This window comes from Bos indicus, chromosome 16, assembly GCF_029378745.1.
Source record: "Bos indicus isolate NIAB-ARS_2022 breed Sahiwal x Tharparkar chromosome 16, NIAB-ARS_B.indTharparkar_mat_pri_1.0, whole genome shotgun sequence".
Lineage (NCBI taxonomy): Eukaryota > Metazoa > Chordata > Mammalia > Artiodactyla > Bovidae > Bos > Bos indicus.
In genome coordinates this window covers 56,947,310-56,962,882 of record NC_091775.1, presented here as the reverse complement: position 1 = coordinate 56,962,882, position 15,573 = coordinate 56,947,310, and the positions used below count along the sequence as shown (strand labels likewise).

Genomic DNA, 15,573 nt, shown 5'->3' with positions numbered 1-15,573 from the left:
TCACACTGCAGAAAAAAAATTAATTTGTACAGATGAACTAAATACATAAATAAGAAAAACAAATATTAGTAAATGTTTAAAATTTACATATAGAACTATCATCTCCATAAATCTATAAAATTGGTTTTTAAAAAGTTACTGGCACACAGTTAAGTACTTAATAAATATTACCTATCTTCATCATCATCACCTAGACCTCTGAGTAAGGAAGAAATTTAAAATAAAAAGCCAAAAGCACAAATCATAAGAAAACAGAAGGAACATGCCTTACTGTGGCCTACACAGCTTAGCATTTGGCTCTCTCCCCTCTCTTTTCGTGGTCCCCTCCACTCCCCTCTTAGGTCACTATGCTTCAGTCTCTACAGTTCTCTAGTGCAGCAGGCATATTCCTGCCTCAGTCTTCTCACTGGCTGTCTCCTCTCCCTTCAACACCTTTTCTTCTATACAGCCCTGTGGATCACTCCCTTGCCACAGCCAAGGCTTTGTTCAAATGTACCTTTACAGTGAAATCCACCCCAATCTCTCCATTTAACTCTGTGCCCCCTGCCAGAGCTACTGATCTCCCCTGACCTTGCTCTACTTTTCCCGTATTACATATCATCTTATAATACACTGTATAGTTTTACTTATTGCGTTTATTACCTGTTGTTACATAAATGTAAGTTTCACATTGTCTTCTTTATTTACTATCATATTCCCAGAGTAGTACAGTGTCTGACACAACAAGTTCTCAGTAAATACTGAATGAAGATAAGTCTAACTCATTAAAATTAAAAACTTTGGTAAACTGAAACATGCCACAAAGTGCATAGATAAGAAAAAACTGAAAGATGTGTATAACAAGTATAACCCACAAAGGATTAATATATAAATACCTATATAAGCCAGTAGAAAAACAGACAACCCATTAAGTAAATGAGCAAATGATATGAATAGGCAACTCAAAGAAAAAACCATTAACACAAAAAAGGCACCATCTCACCAGTCATCAGCAAAATAAGGAAACCACAAGGAGATATCTGTTTTTCCCCCTTTCTTCTCCTTGTCTAGCTTTAAGTGAGATATAGTTGACATAAAACATTATGTAAGTTTAAGATGTACAGAGCTATCATTTCACTCACAGATATAAATCTGGCAAAAAACTAGAAAATCTAAAGATACCAAGTGCACATGATGATGTGGGTAAACAGGAACTCAGATAATGCTGCTGGAGTGTATACTGGAATAATCACTTTTGAGAACAAGCTGGCAATACTGAAAGCTGAAGTTGTACATGTCGTACGGACTAACAACTCCATTTTGCAGTATACACCTTCAAAAAACTCTTGATCAGATATACAAAGATACATATGTACAAAAATGTCGAGGGGAAGACTTTCCTGGCAGTCCAGTGGTTAAGTCTCCGCTCTTCCACTGCAGGGGGTGTGGGTTCGGTCCCTGGTAGAGAAGTTCTACATGCTGTGGGATATGGCCATAAAAATAATGTCCAGGGGAGGATTATTTAAATAGCAGAAACTAGAAATAACTCAATGTTTATAAATAAAGGAATGTTATAGATTTATAGTCATACAACGGACTGCTAGTAGATGTATATGTAATAAAACAGGCACATCTCAAAACCAATACTGAGTGGAAAAGCAAACTTAAAAAGGGTAGGTATAGTATAAAATCATTTACATAAAATTTAAAGACATATAAAACAAGAATACTGGGGTGGGCTGCCATGCTCTCCTCCAGGGAATCTTCCCAACCAAGGGATCGAACCCAGGTCTCCTGCATTGCAGGCAGATTCTTCACTGTCTGAGCCACTGGGGAAACCACATAAATATAGTATTTATTATTTATGAAGAAGTGGCACAGTATAAAGTACAGAGATTCTAAAGTTAGGTCTCCTGGGTTGGAATCCTGGTTCAACCACCTGGTACTGGTGTGATCTTGAGCAAATCCCTTATCTATCTGTACCTCAGTCTCATCTAAAAATGAGAACAATAACTGTATGCCAGGTATTAGGATGAAAGCAGTTAGTACAGGAGATGGATAAGGTTGTGTGTCAGTCTGGAATGCTGCAGTGCCCAAGAGTTTGGTCAAACACCAATGCAGATGCTGTTATGAAATTAACATTAACATTGAAATCAGTATACTTTGAGTGGAGCAGATTACTCTCAATGTAGGGGTCCTTGTGCAATCAGTTGAAGGCCTTAAGGGTAAAAACCCAGGTTTCTTGAAAGAAGAAACATTCTCAAGATGGAAACACAGAAATCCCGCTCAAGTTTCCAGCCTGCTGCCTGCACAATTCAAACTCAAAATGCAACAATCAACTCTAGCCTCAATTTCCAGCCTGCCAGCCTGCCCTTCAGATTTAACACCTGCCAGTTTCCACATTAGTAAGACACTTCCTTAAAATAAAATGTTCTCCTGCTCTCTCTAAACGCTATTGGTCCTGCTTCTTTGACTAAAGTGACTAAAGTGAAACATGACAAGTGATTTGAATAGTTCCTGGTACATAGTAAGTGCCACATAACTACTAGCTCTTATTAAATATAACGTAGTAACAGTATCACAAAGTTAATGGAATGGATACACACTAATTTTAGGGCAGCAGAACCTCTAGAAGGGAGGACAGTGGGAAAGTAAATGAGCGTTTAACTCATTTACATTTTTACATTGTTTTATTTCTTAAAATATGGTCTCAAGTATGACAAAAAATGGCTATTTATTATTTGGGGCACAAATACATGGGTACTTATTCTATAATTCTGTTTTTGAAATATTTCTGACTCTTAAACATGGATTTGAACTGTGCAGGACCACTTACTAGCAGGCTGTTTTTTCAATAGTAAACACTATAGCACTCCATGGTCCATGTTGGTTGAATCCATGGATGCAGAACCATGGCTATGGAGGAACCACACAAATGGAGGACTGTCTGTAAGAAATACATGGATTCTCAACTGTGCAGAGTTTCAGGTGCCTCTAACCTCCGTGCTGTTCCAGGGTCAACTGTAGTTCATAATGAATAACAGTGTTTTTAACTATGCAGAAAAAGTTGAGACAAGTATAAACCCTTTATTTATAAACTTTGTCTTTAAGGGAAAGGGAGACAAAGGTGATTATCAGTACAAGGGGACCCAAGAACTTTCTGGGTTTTTTTTGTTTGTTTGTTTGTTTTTACTCTGAGAAAGATAACATGTCCCAGGTTTAAAGAAAGAGTCACCAGAGGAGAAGTTGAAACTGTTATGTCAAGTGAGATTATCATGTGGTGTGAGACTCTGGGGGAGATGGGAAGGGATCAGATTGGGAGCAAGGCTGAAAGAAGTAATTCTGAACAACAGCAGGAAGACAAATCTTTTCCAAAGCCTGGAGAAAATAAGCTAGGTAAGTTTGGGGTAGAAAAATGTATCTAAGCAGAATCTGCTTACCCTAAATTTTCTGGAAAGTAGGAAGCAAGGTCATTATTTATAGCCTCCCCATAAATGCCATTTCTTTCATCAAGTAATCCCTCCTGATTATGAAACGAAAGGTGCTTTTTTCCCTTTCCCAGATTTCTGTAGTATTTTGCACCTTATGAAACAGACTGGACTTAGTTGACAAGTGAAGCCCTCAGAAGCCTTAGGTGCCTCTGACTCAGGTGTGAGAACTCAGTCACGTTTGCATCTCCCAGTGGAACCATTTGACAGCGTAAGTTTTGACTAAATATTTTCTTGATGAAACTTGAGAGGTGACAAAGTCTATAATCAAACAACTGACTTCTAAATCTTTGTTCATTGTAGAATATACTCAAATGATTAACACTATTGTGTAATTTGACTATATATCATTTATGCAGACATGGTACTAAGGGTAAGACTTTGAGCCCCTGTTCACTGAGAAGGTTCTAGCAGAATTCAGCATCATGAAAATTGTGGCGATGTACTATACATTTAACATAAACCAACTCTTTAAAATCTGTCTATTCACTGTCTTTGAAAACTAGTTATCTCTTCAATAAAGGCTCCATGCCTTCAAAAAAGGCACTTCATATATTTTTAACTATTATCCAACAAACATTCACTGAATATCTACTATGTTTCACACAAACCATCAGCCTTAAAGGTTATTTCAGTTTTCTCTAATATCCAAATACCTAATAGGTAACAGTAATGACTAGCATTAACTGAGCCTTTCCTAGGTGCCATATGCTGTTATAAGCATATAACATTGTTTCATCCTATCTAATTCTCACAATTTTACAGATACACTCTATTACTGTTCATATTTTACACAACAGAAAACTGAAGTACACAGCACAGTTAAGTTGTTTGCCTAAAGGGACGCAGAAAGGATGTGAACCCAGACAGAGCCCGCACTGTAACAACTATATTGAATTCCTTTACCAGGAAACAACAAGTTTTAGTGTCTTTGAGATGTGGATAACATGCACGAGTTCTAGTTTTAGAAATAACGTTGTCATTAGATTTTTCAGCTGGAGGAGACCTCTCCAGCTGAAATCTCACAATGACCAAAAGCCTGGCCCTTATTCAGAATTATTTCTCTCCTGGTACAGGAGTAGGTCATGTTCTTAGAAGTTCGTGATGAGAAAGCAGTGCTGAGAAAAAGAGCCAGGATCTGAAGAACCTGCCAAGGAAAAAAGTAGCTTTAATAATCGGAGGGCAGAGTGCCTCAAAACAACACTTAACTACTGAAAATAACATCTGTTACCCGTATTAATGTCAATAGTTATTTCAACAGTAGAGACACCTCAATGCAGCCTCTACATCCAATTTGGACTGTGCATACTCAAACTGAAAGAAAAATGAAAATTCTCCTTATTTAAGCCACTGTTGGTTAAGGTCTGTTGGTTAACTTGTATTTTCATACAACAAATACTACAATTTCGTGACTATAATTTCTTATTTTGTAAAATGTTTGGACCTTTTTCGCTTTCTGAACTTGTATTTAACCTATGAACATATAAAACCTTCCTTAGCTCCTGTATTATTCTTTTCAGTGATGTTTAAGTGTTACGAGGTCATTTTAAGTCCCATCATTGTCTAGACTTGATGACAAAGCAAAAAGATAAGGTCAGATATATTACTGTGAAAGCCTTAAAAATCTAGCCAAAAATAAACAAAGATCAACAGAATAGAATTGGGAGTCCAGAAACAAACGTTTACATTTACAGTCATTTGAGTTTTGACAAAGATGGGCTCAATAAAGGACAGAAATGGTATGGACCTAACAGAAGCAGAAGATATTAAGAGATGGAAAGAATACACAGAAGAACTGTACAAAAAAGATATTCACGACCCAGATAACCACGATGGTGTGATCACTGACCTAGAGCCAGACATCCTGGAATGTGAAGTCAAGGGGGCCTTAGGAAGCATCACTATGAACAAAGCTAGTGGAGGTGATGGAATTCCAGTTGAGCCATTTCAAATCCTGGAAGATGATGCTGTGAAAGTGCTGCACTCAATATGCCAGCAAATCTGGAAAACTCAGCAGTGGCCATAGGACTGGAAAAGGTCAGTTTTCATTCCAATCCCAAAGAAAGGCAATGCCAAAGAATGCTCAAACTACTGCACAATTGCACACATCTCACACACTAGTAAAGTAATGCTCAAAATTCTCCAAGTCAGGCTTCAGCAATACGTGAACCATGAACTCCCAGATGTTCAAGCTGGTTTTAGAAAAGGCAAAGGAACCAAAGATCAAATTGTCAACATCTGCTGGATCATCGAAAAAGCAAAAGAGTTCCAGAAAAACATCTATTTCTGCTTTATTGACTATGCCAAAGCCTTTGACTGTGTGGGTCACAATAAACTGTGGAAAATTCTTCAAGAGATGGGAATACCAGACCACCTGACCTGCCTCTTTAGAAACCTATATGCAGGTCAGGAAGCAAAAGTTAGAACTGGACATGGAACAACAGACTGGTTCCAAATAGGAAAAGGAGTCCGTCAAGGCTGTATACTGTCACCCTGCTCATTTAACTTATATGCAGAATACATCATGAGAAACGCTGGGCTGGAAAAAGCACAAGCTAGAATCAAGATTGCTGGGAGAAATATCAATCACCTCAGATATGCAGATTATACCACCCTTATGGCAGAAAGTGAAGAGGAACTGAAAAGCCTCTTGATGAAAGTGAAAGTGGAGAGTGAAAAAGTTGGCTTAAAGCTCAACATTCAGAAAACTAAGATTATGGCATCCAGTCCCATCACTTCATGGGAAATAGATGGGGAAACAGTGGAAACAGTGACAGACTTTATTTTTGGGGGCTCCAAAATCACTGCAGATAGTGATTGCAACCATAAAATTAAAAGATGTTTACTCCTTGGAAGGAAAGTTATGACCAACCTGGACAGCATATTGAAAAGCAGAGACATTACTTTCCCAACAAAGGTCCATCTAGTCAAGGCTATGGTTTTTCCAGTAGTCATGTATGGATGTGAGAGTTGGACTTATTATAAAGAAAGCTGAGTGCTGAAGAATTGATGCTTTTGAACTGTGGTATTGGAGGAGACTCGAGAGTCCCTTAGACTGCAGGGAGATCCAACCAGTCCATCCTAGGGGAGATCAGTCCTGGGAGTTCATTGGAAGGACTGATGTTGAAGCTGAAAGTCCAATACTTTGGCCATCTGATGCGAACAGCTGACTCATTTGAAAAGACCCCAATGCTGGGAAAGATTGAGGGCAGGAGGAGAAGGGGACACAAGAGGATGAGATGGTTGGATGGCATCACCGACTCAATGGACATGAGTTTGGGTAAACTCCGGGAGTTGTTTGGACAGGGAGGCCTGGTGTGCTGTGGTTCATGGGGTCTCAAAAAGTCGGACACGACTGAGCAACTGAACTGAACGGAGTTTTGACAAGTTTGCTAAGGAAATGCAATAGTTTTTTCAACAAATGGTGCTGAGACAATGGATATCCCTATGTTGGAAAAAAAAAATGTACATAAACTCTTATCTCACAACATATCTCCTCGCACCCCCAAAACAAAAGAAAAATAGAAGATAGACCTAAATATGAGAGCCAAAACTAAAACATTTCAAAGAAAACCTTGGAAAAAAATCTTCTTGTTAGATTGGGCAAAGATTTTAAAGATATGACACCCAAAGCATAATCTGTAAAATAATAAAAATGGTAAATTAAAAACTCTTGCTCTTCAAAAGGCATCATTAAGGAAGCAAAAAAGAAAAGTCATAGATTGAGAGAAAATATATAAAAATCATTTATCTGATAAAGGACATACCCAGAACATATAAAGAACTCTCACAACTCAAGAAGACAAAAAAACCTAATTAAAAAATGGGCAAAATATTTGAACAGTCACTTTATCAAAGAAGAAATACAAATGGCTAATAAGGACATGCAAAGATGCTCAACATAATTAGGAAAATGTAAACAAAAACTTCCAATGAATTACTACTACATACCCACTAGAATGGTCTATAATGAAAAAAACTAACAATATTAAATGCTATTGAAGAAATGGAGAAATTAGAATCCTCAGAAACTACTGGTGGGAATGTAAAATGTTAAGAATCACTTTGCAAAACGGTTTAGCCGTTTCTTTAAAAATGAAACACAGGCTTACCATACAACTCAGCAACTGCTCTTAGGCATCCACAGAAGACAAATGAAAACACATGTTAACACAAAAAGTTGTATACGAATGTTCATAGGAACATTACTCACAGTAGCTAAAAACTGAAGCAAGTAAAAAAAGTCAACCAACTAGTACACAACTAGTTTAGCATCTAACTATGGGTAAATAAAATATGGGATACACATACAATGGAATACTATTATGCGACGAAAGGGAACAAAGCAGAGATGAACTTCAAAATCGTCAGGCTAAGTGAAAGACGCAAGGTAAAAAGCTATCAGTTGTTTAATTCCATTGATATAAAATTAACAGAATGTAAATCCGTAAACATAGAAAGTACATTCCAAATTACCATGTCTGGGGATGAGATAGGGATTGACTGCAAATGATGATGAGGGTAATTTTGGGGTGACAAGAATATTCTAAAACTTGATGAGGTGACAGATGCATAAGCCTATAAATAATTACCCTTCCTGAGTTTCAACTGGGCTCCCGTCTACAGATTGTCTTTTTCAGATTCTTTTCCCATATAGATTATTACAGAATACTGAGTAGAGTTCCCTGTGCTATACAGTAGGTCCTTGTTGATTATTTTTTCTATATATAAAAGAAAAGATACATGCATATGCATAACTGAGTCACTTTGGTGTACACATGAAACTAACACAACACTGTAAATCAACTATACTTCAATATAAGATAAAAAATTTTTTTCTAAGAGAGCGAGCGAGCCAAGAAAAAGAAAACGATTATCTTTCCCAGCCTTTCCCACAGCTTGGGAGGCCATATGACTCTGACTGTAAGCAAAGGTTATGCACTCCGTTTGGTACTACTGCTCTTAAAAGGGAAGGGGTTTGTCCTCCCCTTCCTTTCTCCTTTCTCCAGGGGATCTTCCCAACCCAGGTCTCAAACCCAGCTCTCCCACATTGCAGGTGGATTCTTTACTGACTGAGCCACCAGAGAAGCCCACCAATACTGGAGTGGGTAGCCTATCCAGTCTCCAGGGCATCTTTCCGACCCAAGAACTGAACCAGGGTCTCCTGCATTGCAGGTGGATTCTTTACCAGGTGAGCTACCAGGGAAGCCCTGGTAGCTTTCCTTTCTCCTATTGGCCATGAGATGGCAAAGGCTCTAACAACTCCTTAGACTCAAGAGATGGAAGTAGCTTGTGAGGATGGCAGAGCTACCTACGTCCTTCTAGCCTTGGATCTCACAATCATGGACTGTATGTGAGAAAATCACTGGATTTTTAGGATACTACCATTACATTTTAGAAAATGAAGAATAAAGTTCACCACTCAACATTTGTTAACTGTGAAGTATCTTAGGCAACAGCTATCTTTATGAACTGTTTGCAGATCAGCAATAAGAACATTCTTATCTAATTACAGAAAAATGTATGCAACGAATTCTGTTTCCAACTGTAGATAAATATGGTGGGAAATCTATCCTGGACACTAGTATATATAGGAAGGATATGTGTTGAAAGAACATTCCAGAAAGTCATGAAAGCTTTCTAACTTGCTTCTATCTTTTAGGTGTCAACGTTTATTTTCTAAAACAAGGAATCAGTAGTCTTTCATTTCATATAATCACTGGCATTTAAATAGGACCAAAGAAAAATCTGTCTTTTTTTTTCCCCTGTGCTGCTACTGCTGCTGCTGCTAAGTCGCTTCAGTCGTGTCCGACTCTGTGCGACCCCATAGACGGCAGCCCACCAGGCTCCCCGGTCCCCAGGATTCCCCAGGCAAGAACACTGGAGTGGGTTGCCATTTCCTTCTCCAATGCATGAAAGTGAAAAGTGAAAGTGAAGTCGCACAGTCATGTCTGACTCTTATGGACCCCACGGACTGCAACCTACCAGGCTCCTCTGTCCATGGGATTTTCCAGGCAAGAGTACTGGAGTGGGGTGCCATTTCCCCTGTAGTTCTCCAATAAAACTTTAAGATAAATATTACAAAAAGAAACCTTTTGCAGACAGCTCATTCATAGAAAGAAGCTAGGTATTTTCTTACCTGCCACCTGACTTAGAATGCTGACAGGTAATCAACTAGGAGAGAGCTGAAAGTGAGAGGCAGTTATTAACCCTACAGAAGTTAATAAGCTTTGTAGAATTTTCACAAAGTGAGAGTTTGGTAAACATATTTACATTATCAGGAAGATTATAACACAAAAATAGCTATGTTCTTCAGGCAAGACAGAAGCTGCCTGTTCTGACATTCCACAGGGACAAACCTTTTATTTCTAGAAACACAATGTTTGCTGTTCCTATCTTACTCACATGGCAATGATGAGCATGTCAAAACCTGTGGGGGAAACAATCAAAATCCCTATAGTTATATGACTTCATCACGTGGCCCTGATAAATAAGCATGCAAAGTGGACTATGAGTGGACACCTCTACTTAGAGGCAAGGCAGAATCTGTGTCATATACAACAGAGACCTAAGAGGTCATAAATTAAACTTTCAATTATTGTGCTGTTTACGGGGTATACCAGATAACAATGCAAATGACAGCAGTAAGGAGTTGCTGCCATTAGAACGGCACATATTAATTTTCACTGTTTTCTAGGTTAAAAAACTTGAAAACATACAGGCTATAAACATCTGAGATAAATCTTACTGCTAAAGGATTTCTTTCTTGAAAATCTAGAAGAGAATGAATTCACAGTTAATTTCAACTACCTGACATGACTTATCTTTTAGACTGATACATATTTCCATAATAAACTTATCTGATTAGACACAGCTGGCACTGTCAAAAACAGATTCAGTTTGTGTCCAACTCATCTATACTTATCTACACTTTTCTTTTAAGACATTTCTAGATGTGGGTGTGTTCTTTTCTGAAGACACTGAAAATTCTTGAGATCAAAGACCACATATTTGGCTTTCACGTATTTCCTGTAATAAGGCATGGTACACACCCTTGATACTTAAAAATGCACAGCTCTAGCTTGTATAAGGATAAAACAAGTATCCAATCATTTGGGCTACTTTTCCATGATAATGGATGTGAGCTAGTATGTTCATATTCTCTTACCTGGCCCACTTTTGTGAGAAAAATTTGAGAGGCTATTGGCAGAGAAAAGTGCTCCCCTGGTAACTCAGTTGGTAAAAAACCTGCCTGCAGTGCAGGAAACCTGGGTTTGATCCCCGAATCAGGAAGATCCCCTGGAGAAGGAAATGGCAACCCACTCCAGAATTCTTGCCTGGAAAATCCAATGGACAGAAGAGCCTGGCGGGCTACAGTCCATGGGGTCGGACACGACTGAGCAACTAAACCACTTCCACTGGCAGAGAAAAGCAGTAAAATCTATAGAACAGAACACAATCATCTGTCTCGTGTGGATATGGAACATATGGCTTGTATGTCATTAACACCTGCCAGCCATGGACAATGCCATCGATCAATTTTTTATGTTTTTATTTTATCAAACAGTGAGTTTGCGAAAACATAAATGCATATTACTCAGCTCAATTTGGACTTTAAATGTTCAGAAGTAAAAGTCAAATCTTATCTATTCAACTCATTTGACTACAAAACAAAATCAGGTCTGCCAAGGGTAGGAGCCACTGTGAATAACAATTCCAGAAACAGAGCAATAAGACGACATTCCCTAACTGACCAGGGCTTGTTGTATTATTCTGAGTCTAGTTAGCAGTAACACAGAAGCTCCAGGGAGAAAACTGGGATATCTGGACTAAAACCCATCCTAGTTCTGGAGGAGTTTAAAAATCACTATCTCCAGAGTCAGCTCTATCTCCTTTCTACACCATCAAGGCAAGCACAGCCTAATAAGGATCTTTCTGTTTAATCATGTGTCTCTATATTCAGCAGTTGTAAAGAATCATAGGAGTAACAAAGGAGCTTTGATCTTTATAACAATAAGTAATCATTCAATCACATAATAGGAGTATTTGAATGAGCTATTTTCAACATCTTGAAATCTAAGAAGACAGATGATGTCATTACTAAGCAGATAATATGCTCACAAAATTTACTGCTAGTCTTATAAGCACATTCTCAGATTCTGTAAGCATTAAGTTAAAAATTTCAAAACATCTTTCATAAGTAAATTGAAATCTTTTCACAGAAAGATAAAGCTTAGAGAAGGAAACAAAATAACTCCTACAAATTTTCATTCAATTTAGCTACCATGGTATTCTGCATGACTCAGTGGGTAAAGAATCTGCTTGCAATGCAGGAGACACAGGAGATGCAAGTTCAATCCCTGGGTCAGGAAGATCCCTTGGAGTAGAAAATGGCAATCCACTCCAGTATTCTTGCCTGGAAAATTCCATGGACAGAGGAGTCTGGTGGGTTACAGTCCACGGGGTCACAAAGAATTGGATACGACTGAGCAACAACCACGTATATCTACATGCGCTATTCTGCACGTATTCAACTGAACAGTCTGCACTCCTATTAAACTACATAAACACTCTCTTAAACAGGCGTTCTTATGAATTTTATGATGTTTTATGTCAAGCAAAAATATGCCAGCAAATTTGGAAAACTCAGCAGTGGCCACAGGACTGGAAAAGGTCCGTTTTCATTCCAGTCCCAAAGAAAGGCAATGCCAAAGAATGCTCAAACTACCGCACAATTGCACTCATCTCACATGCTACTAAAGTAATGCTCAAAATTCTCCAAGCCAGGCTTCAGCAATATGTGAACCGTGAACTTCCAGATGTTCAAGCTGATTTTAGAAAAGGCAGAGGAACCAGAGATCAAATCGCCAATATCCACTGGATCATGGATAAAGCAAGAGAGTTCCAGAAACACATCTATTTCTGCTTTACTGACTATGCCAAAGCCTTTGACTATGTGGATCACAATAAACTGTGGACAATTCTTCAAGAGATGGGAATACCAGACCACCTGATCTGCCTCTTGAGAAATCTGTATGCAGGTCAGGAAGCAACAGTTAGAACTGGACATGGAACAACAGACTGGTTCCAAATAGGAAAAGGAGTATGTCAAGGCTGTATATTATCACCCTGCTTATTTAACTTATATGCAGAGTACATCATGAGAAATGCTGGACTGGAAGAAACACAAGCTGTAATCAAGATTGCCGGGAGAAATATCAATAACCTCAGACATGCAGATGACAGCACCCTTATGGTGGAAAGTGAAGAGGAAATAAAAAGCCTCTTGATGAAAGTGAAGGGGAGAGTGAAAAGGTTGGCTTAAAGCTCAACATTCAGAAAATGAAGATCATGGCATCTGGTCCCATCACTTCATGGCAAATAGATGGGGAAACAGTGTCAGACTTTATTTTTTTGGGCTCCAAAATCACTGCAGATGGTGACTGCAGCCATGAAATTAAAAGACGCTTACTCCTTGGAAGCAAAGTTATGACCAACCTAGATAGCATATTCAAAAGCAGAGACATTACTTTGCCAACAAAGGTTCGTCTAGTCAAGGCTATGGTTTTTCCTGTGGTCATGTATGGATGTGAGAGTTGGACTGTGAGAAGGCTGAGCACCGAAGAATTGATGCTTTTGAACTGTGGTATTGGAGAAGACTCTTGAGAGTCCCCTGGACTTCAAGGAGATCCAACCAGTCCATTCTGAAGGAGATCAGCCCTGGGATTTCTTTGGAAGGAATGATGCTAAAGCTGAAATTCCAGTACTTTGGCCACCTCATGCGAAGAGTTGACTCATTGGAAAAGACTCTGATGCTGGGAGGGACTGGGGGCAGGAGGAGAAGGGGACGACAGAGGATGAGATGGCTGGATGGCATCACTGACTTGATGGACGTGAGTCTCAGTGAACTCCGGGAGTTGGTGATGGACAGGGAGGCCTGGCGTGCTGCGATTCATGGGGTCGAAAAGAGTCAGACACGACTGAGTGAATGAACTAACTAACTAAAAATATCTTTGACACAAACCAAAAAAAGTAAGTTGGACTTCATCAACATTAAAAATTTTATGCAAAGAACATCAAGAAAGTCAAAAGACAATCTACAGAATGAGAGAAAATATTTGTGAAACATATATCTAATAAGGGTTTAATATCCAGTATATATAAAGAACTCTTACAATTCCACCAAATAATGCAGTTATTATTTTGGGGGGCTCCAAAATCACTGCAGATGGTGATTGCAGCCATGAAATTAAAAGACGCTTACTCCTTGGAAGGAAAATTATGACCAACCTAGACAGCATATTAAAAAGCAGAGACTTTACTTGTCAACAAAGGTCCATCGAGTCAAGGCTATGGTTTTTCCAGTGGTCATGTATGGATGTGAGAGTTGGACTGTGAAGAAAGCTGAGCACTGAAGAATTGATGCTTTTGAACTGCGGTGTTGGAGAAGATTCTCAAGAGTCCCTTGGACTGCAAGGAGATCCAGCCAGTCCATCCTAAAGGAGATCAGTCCTGGGTGTTCATTGGAAGGACTAATGCTGAAGCTGAAACTCCAATACTTTGGCTACCTGATGTGAAGAGCTGACTCATTTGAAAAGACCCTGATGCTGCGAAAGATTGAGGGCAGGAGGAGAAGAGGATGAGAGAGGATGAGATGGTTGGATGGCATCACCTTCTCAATGGACATGGAGTTTGGGTAAACTATGGGAGTTGGTGATAGACAAGGAGGCCGGGCGTGCTGCAGTCCATGGGGTCACAAAGAGTTGGACACGACTGTGCAACTGAACTGAACTGATGCAGTTAAAAATGGGCAAAGGAGATGAGTAGACATTTCTCCAGATATATAAATGGCTAATAAGCACAAATGAAAAATGCTCAACATCATTAGTCATCATAAGGAAATGCAAATTAGAACCACAACGAGATAGCCACTTCATATCCATGAGGATGGCTAGAATAAAAAACAAAAATAAAAAGTCAGAAAAGTGTTAAGAATGTTAGTGAGGCAGTAGAGAGATTAGAACTTTCCTACACTGCCAGTGGGAATGCAAAGTCGTCCAGCCCCCATGGAAAGCACTGTGGTGATTCCTCGTAGGATAATTCTATATTTAACTTGAAAGTGAAAGTGAAAATGAAAGTTGCTCAATCATGTCCAACTCTTGGTGACCACATGGATGCCCATGGAATTCTTGAGTGGGTAGTCTTTCCCTTCTCCAGAGGATCTTCCCAACCCAGGGATGGAACCCAGGTCTCCTGCATTGCAGGTGGATTCTTTACTAGCTGAGCCACAAGGGAAGCCCAAGAATACTGGAGTGGGTAGCCTATCCCTTTTCCAACAGATCTTCTCAACCCAGGAATTGAACCAGGGCCTCCTGCATTTCTGGAGGATTCTTTACCAACTGACGCAATTCCACCCCTAGGTATATACTGAAAAGAATCAAAAACAAAGACTCAAACAGATAATTGTACACCCGTGTTCACTGTAGCATTATTCACAACAGCCAAAATAAGGGAACAATCCACATGCCCAACAACAGATGAACAGAGAAACAGAATGTGCTCATATAGTATACACATGTAACAAGCTGTCTTCAGTTATAAAAAGGAATGAAGTTCTAATATGATACCACGTGGATGAACCACAAAAACATTACAGTAAGTAAAATAAGCCAGACATGACGACAAACATTCTATGATTCCACTTGTATGAAATACCTAGAATAAGCATTTCACAAAGTAGATGAGAGGTGACGAGGGGTTAGAAGAAAGGAGGGCAATAGAGAAGAACTGCTTACTGGACAGAGTTTCTGTAATCAGGGTTGTGGGGGGAGGTGGGTGAAACTGCTTTGGAGATAAACAGTGATGAATATAACCAATGCCACTGAACTGTATACCAAAAAATGACATACCTAAAAATTACTTTAAAACTTCCAGCATCTCTTCAAAGTCAAGACACCTAGTAGCTTAAATTACTTTTCTTCCTTTAACAAGTATTAAATTATTCAAGTCAGTTATGTGTTCCTCAAAATATGTAATGAATTAAGATTCGAAAATAAAAGCCTTGATTGTGGAGTCAAAGTTCATATAGTTTAACTTCCTAGCTGAT

At 39.0% G+C, this 15,573-nt stretch overlaps 1 protein-coding gene and 1 pseudogene across 8 annotated transcripts in view; both read right to left on the bottom strand.

Annotated features, from left to right (window-relative positions):
* RABGAP1L (RAB GTPase activating protein 1 like) overlaps window positions 1-15,573 on the bottom strand; it is a 739,452-nt gene that overhangs the window by 63,169 nt on the left and 660,710 nt on the right. The window lies entirely within an intron of this gene.
* LOC139176536 (replication protein A 32 kDa subunit pseudogene) overlaps window positions 1-15,573 on the bottom strand; it is a 52,995-nt pseudogene that overhangs the window by 21,466 nt on the left and 15,956 nt on the right.